This window comes from Bos javanicus, chromosome 1 (genome assembly GCF_032452875.1).
Source record: "Bos javanicus breed banteng chromosome 1, ARS-OSU_banteng_1.0, whole genome shotgun sequence".
NCBI lineage: Eukaryota > Metazoa > Chordata > Mammalia > Artiodactyla > Bovidae > Bos > Bos javanicus.
Window position 1 is genome coordinate 90,360,541 of NC_083868.1, and position 6,318 is coordinate 90,366,858.

Here is a 6,318-nt window from a genome sequence, read left to right on the forward strand (position 1 = left end):
AGCATGTATATAGAAGAACTGTGTGAAAATGAGTATTATAACATGAATACTCTGTCAACTAAGACCTAAGGAATAGAGTTAATGCCAGTCTTGCCATTGTGAGCAGTGTGACAGTGCTCATGGTCTGATTATGAAATGACAGCTAAACTGAGGGTTTTGTATGCTCAATTTTAAAGGCTTATTGTCTAAAATGTTAGTGTGCGTGCTGAGGAAGTTTAGCGTTTCGAATGGTTGATTCTCAGATACTAAATTATTATCTGCGAAATGCCGAGAAACAGTCTTCCTTGAACACTGCCAGTGTTTTCTGTTTGAAACTCTAGTAAATTGTATTGGGTGTCATGTTATTCCAACTGGAAATCCTTGACATCGATCTGGGGTGAAGAAGGTTAGCATTTGAAGACAGACTTCAGCTTTGCTTGCTGCTAAGTATGCTTTAGGTAATTTATACAAAACTGTGGGGAATGTGATCTATATCATCATATATAAGAAAATTTATTAGCGGTGCAATACTGAATGTTTATATGCGCTGCTCACCTTCACATTGACTACTTTGTCACTTTCTTTGTACATATGTATCTTACCATTACTCGTTTCTTCCTGTGCTTTGCTTAGCTTTATTCCTTCTTTTTTTTTTTTTATTAAAAAATTTATTTATTTGGTTGTGCTTCCCTGGTGGCTCAGAGGTTAAAGCATCTGCCTCCAATGCAGGAGACCTGGGTTCAATCCCTGGGTAGGGAAGATCACCTGGAGAAGGAAATGCAACCCACTCCAGTACTCTTGCCTGGAGAATCCCATGGACAGAGGAGCCTGGTAGGCTACAGTTCGCGGGGTCACAAAGAGTTGGACACGACTGAGTGACTTCACCAGTTCTTCGCTGTGGCACCCAGGTTCTTTGATCTTCATTACTGCAAATGAACACTTAGTTTTGGCATATCCGATCTAGTTCCCTGACCAGGGATCAAACCCAGGCCCTATGCATTGGGAGTGCAGGGTATTAGCCACTGAACCACCAGGGAAGTCCCCTGATAACTTTAGACAATAGATAATACTTAATCAAAACATAATCAATAAAACAAATAGTTAAGAAGAAACTAATATAATCACTGATATAGTAGAATTTTGGCATCTGATGTTCATTCTGGATCTAATTTATTGTATGATTCTGGAAAAGTTCACTTAACTCTTTGGCATCAGTTTTCTTATCTGTAAAATAGGCATTATCATACTTGATCTATATTTTTCACAGATAGTATGATGATCAATGGGCTGATTGCTATGGATGCCCTTTGAAATTTAAAAGGTTTTGGTCACAGGCAAGATATTATGGAACCTTAGAATTACAGAATTTTGGAGATGAAAGAAACCACAGAGAACACAGTGGAGTTGTTCTCAATCCTAGTGTAGAAGCAAACTGCTGCATTGCAACCAAGTAGCGTGAGTTAAAAGACTCCACTGCAAACAATAAGAAATAATTTCCATTTCTACCTGTGAAAGAGTAGCTGCTTGAAGACTTTTACTCCTACTGAAAACAAATGAAAAATTGAAAGACATAAATATATTGGTGTCACTAATGTGTGTGAACAAAATGTGTAAAAATGTGCAAGGCATATTAGCATAGTCAAGAGTATGTTTTTAAAAAACACATATTTTTGCTCACACAGGGTCTTTCTTGTTGCACACAGGCTTCTCTAGATATGGAGCAGGGGTACTCTCTGGTTGCAGTGCATGGGCTTCTCATTGCACAGACTCTAGGCTCACAGGCTTCAGTAGCTGCAGCACATGGGCTGAGTTTTTGTGGTACCCTAGCTAGTGGAGATATGGAATTCCAGTTGAGCTACTTCAAATCCTAAAAGATGATGCTGTGAAAGTGCTGCACTCAATATGCCAGCAAATTTGGAAAACTCAGCAGTGGCCACAGGACTGGAAAAAGTCCATTTTCATTCCAATCCCAAAGAAAGGCAATGCCAAAGAATGTTCAACCTACCGCACAATTGTACTCATCTCACGTGCTAGGAAAGTAATGCTCAAAATTCTTCAAGCCAGGCTTCAACAGTACGTGAACCATGAACTTCCAGATGTTCAAGCTGGATTTAGAAAGGGCAGAGGAACCAGAGATCAAATTGCCAACATCCTCTGAATCATTGAAAAAGCAAGAGAGTTCCAGAAAAACATCTAATTCTGCTTTATTGACTATGCCAAAGCCTTTGACTGTGTGGATCACAATAAACTGTGAAAATTCTGAAAGAGATGGGAATAACAGACCACCTGACCTGCCTCTTGAGAAATTTGTATGCGGGTCAGGAAGCAGCAGTTAGAACTGGACATGGAACGACAGACTGGTTCCAAATAGGAAAAGGAGTACGTCAAGGCTGTATATTGTCACCCTGCTTATTTAACTTATATACAGAGTACATCATGTAAAATGCTGGTTTGGAGGAAGCACAAGCTGGAATCAAGATTGCTGGGAGAAATATCAATAACCTCAGATATGCAGATGACACCACCCTTATGCCAGAAAGTGAAGAACTAAAGAGCCTTTTGATGAAAGTGAAAGTGGAGAGTGAAAAAGCTGGCTTAAAACTCAACATTCAGAAGACTAAGATCATGAAATCTGGTCCCATCACTTCATGGCAAATAGATGGGGAAACAATGGAAACAGTGACAGATTTTATTTTGGGGGGGCTCCAAAATCACTGCAGACGGTAACTGCACCTGTGAAATTAAAAGACACTAACTCCTTGGAAAAAAAGCTATGACCAACCTAGACAACATATTAAAAAGCAGAGACATTACTTTGCCAACAAAGTTCTATCTAGTTAAAGCTATGGTTTTTCCAGTAGTCATGTATGGATGTTAGAGTTGGACTATAAATAAAGCTGAGCACTGAAGAATTGATGGTTTTGAATTGTGTTGGAGAAGACTCTTGAGAGCCCCTTGGACTGCAAGGAGAGCCAACCAGTCAATCCTAAAGGAAATCAGTCCTGAATATTCATTGGAAGGATTAATGCTGAAACTGAAACTCCAGTACTTTGGTCACCTGAAGTGAAGAACTGACTTGCTGGAAAAGACCCTGATGCTGGGGAAGATCGAAGGCGGGAGGAGAAGGAGACGACAGTGGGTGAAATGATTGGATGGCATCACTGACTCAATGGACATGAGTTTGAGCAAGCTCCAGGAGTTGGTGAAGGACAGGGAAGCCTGGTGTGCTGTAGTCCATGCGGTTGCAAAGAGTCGAACACGACTGAGCAACTGAACTGAATGGAAGCTTTAGTTGCTTTGTGGCATGTGGAATCTTCCTGGACCACCGATTGAACCCATTTCCTTGCATTGACAGGTGGATTCTTATCCACTGTAACACCAGGGTAGTCCAAGAGCGTTTGGCAATAGTCAGTGACTTGTTTAATTGTAGTGTAGCGTAATTATGGGAGATAAAACTGGATATAAGGTTGATATCAGATGATGAAATATTACAAATCCAAGACTAGTCAGTTAAAAAATATTAAAAGAATTATAACTCACAAGATAGTAATGAGAATAAAATAGCATCCTAAAATTACTCACTTAATTCAAAAGAATACATGAAAAGAGGAAAAAGAATAAAAAAAGATTGCAAAAATCGAAAACAAATGGTAAGATAGTGAGTTTAGATTCAATGTTATCAGTAATTGCAATGAATGTAAATTCTTTAAATGATTCAATTAAAAAGCTTTAATTGGCCAACTGGTTAAAAAAAATAAGACTCATTATATGAATTCTACAAGAACTGAATTGAAAAACAATAGATTAAAAGTAAAGGACAAGGAAATATATACCATATAAATCCTAATGATAAGAAAACTGAAATGACAGTATAAGCATCAAAGTAAATTTCTAAACATGGAATATTATCAATGAAAAAGAGGAAGAATTTATAATAATGAAGTGTTCAATTCATGAGTAAGCTGCAGACATCTCAAATACGTATTCATTTAATGACAGTGTCAAAATATATGAAACAAAAACTTGTAGAACTCAAGGAAAAGAAAGACAAATCCACAGTGATAGTTGGCAATTTCAGCACACCTCTCTCCTTGTTGATAGAAGAATGAAAATTGGTAAAGACATACAGGATTTGTAATGTTTTCAATGAAAATGACCTGCTGCTGCTGCTAAGTCGCTTCAGTCGTGCCCGACTCTGTGTGACCCCATAGATGGCGGCCCACTAGGCTCCTCTGTCCCTGGGATTCTCCAGGCAAGAATACTGGAGTGGGTTGCCATTTCCTTCTCCAATGCATGAAAGTGAAAAGGAAAGTGAAATTGCTCAGTCGTGCCCGACTCTTAGCGACCCCATGGACTGCAGCCTACCAGGCTCCTCCGTCCATGGGATTTTCCAGGCAAGAGTACTGGAGTGGGGTGCCGTTGCCTTCTCTGGAAAATGACCTCCCTGATAGTTATTGAATATGCCACCCCACAACAGAATACACATTGTTCAAAAGTGTATGTGGATGTTTGTTGGACCATTCAAACCAGTCTCAATTTCAGAGAATTGAAATCATACAAAGTATGCTCTCTAATCTCAGTGGGATTAAATTAGAAACAAATAACAGTAAAACATAATTAAAATTCAGAAATTAAATAGTATACTTCTAAATAACCCTTTGTCAAAGGAAAAAGAATAATAGGAAAAATTTGGCAATATTTTAAACAGAATGAAAATCAAGCATAGTAAAATCTATATAATGCAGTTAATATAGTGGTTGCAGTGTTTAAAATGTTGTTTATCCCAGGAAAGTCACTGAATTGATGTTAAAAAAAATTAGTCATTGTAATTCGTCATATTAACATGTTAAAGAAGAAAATCCATATGATCAATTTAACAGATGCCAGAACAAAGGTATTAATATTTGACAATTTGGTAAACACTCAGGAAAAATGCATGGGCTTCCCTTGTGGCTCAGCTGGTAAAGAACCTGCCTGCAATGTGGGAGACCTGGGTTTGATCCCTGGTTGGGAAGAACCCTTGAGAAGGGAAAGGCTACCCAGTCCAGTACTCTGGCCTGGAGAATTCCATGGACTGCATAGTCCATGGTGTCACAAAGAGTCTGACACAACTGAGTGACATTCACGAGAAAAATGCACAGTTGAAGAGACTTCTCTCAACCTGATAAAGGGCTGACATCATTATCAATGGTGAAAGATCAAATGCTTTTATGGTCTTTTTTATACTTTTATGATCAGGAATGAAGCATGATTGCCTGATATCATCGTGTCTATTCATGTTCTACTAGAGGTCCTAGTCGGTGAATAAGGCAAGAGAAAGAAAGAAAACCCATTAAGATTGGAAAGGAGAAAATAAATTTGCCTTTATGAAAGGATAATATCATGAATGTTGAAAATCCTAAGTGATTTACAAAAAAGCAAGGTCACAGAATACAAGGGTAATATACAAAAAATGTATTTTTGTATACTGAACATGATCTATCTGAAAATGAAAAAGAAAAAAAAGTTTGTATTAACATTCAAAACATAAAAATATTTGGGGAAATTTTAACAAAATGTGTAAAAGACCCATACATTGAAAACCAAAAGTATTGTTAACATATTCAAGAAATTGTTAACATATTGTTAACAATTTCAAGAAGATAAATAAATGGTAATTTATATTGGATTCATGACTCAGTATTGTTAAGATATCAATTCTGCCTGAATCAATCTATAGACTTGCTGCAATTTTTACTAGTTGCTCATCAAGTTTATTTTCAGAATTTTACCAAATTCTGATTCTAAAATTTATATGACAATTCAAATAACTTCTAGTAGCCAAAAACAATTCTGAAAAAGTACAAAGCTGTAGAACTGCTGCCTGATTTCGAAGATGTTCTGTAATTTTACAATAACCACTGCCATGTAGTACTGGCATTCAGTGAAGCATAAAGATTAGTGGAACAGACTAGCCTTGAGAAATGGACCACAGATATATGGCCAATTAATTTTTAACAAGGGTGCCAGAACAATCCAATGAGAAAGCAAAGTATTTTCAATTAATGTTGTTGGGACAACTGGATATCCAAAAAATTAAACCCAATTCTTAGCTTATACAAATTAACTTGAAATGAATTATAGAAAGAAAAACAGAAACTCTAAAACTTCTAGAAGAAAACATAAGAGAAATCTTTCTGACCTTGGGTAAGCTATTTCTTAAATAGAATACAAATGGCACAAATCATAAAAAAAATCTTCAAATTGAAATTCATCAAATTGAAAAATTATATAAGGGCCAGGTGTTAAAATATTTTGGGCTCTATAAACCTCACTGTCTCTGCAACATTTCATATCTGC

The 6,318-nt window shown here is 37.0% G+C and overlaps 1 non-coding gene across 1 annotated transcript; it reads left to right on the top strand.

Moving 5' to 3' along the window:
• The first annotated feature begins 666 nt into the window (after window positions 1–666).
• Window positions 667–738, top strand: TRNAW-CCA (transfer RNA tryptophan (anticodon CCA)). The gene has a single exon. It is a non-coding gene; the product is annotated as a tRNA-Trp (tRNA).
• Window positions 739–6,318: the final 5,580 nt, after the last annotated feature.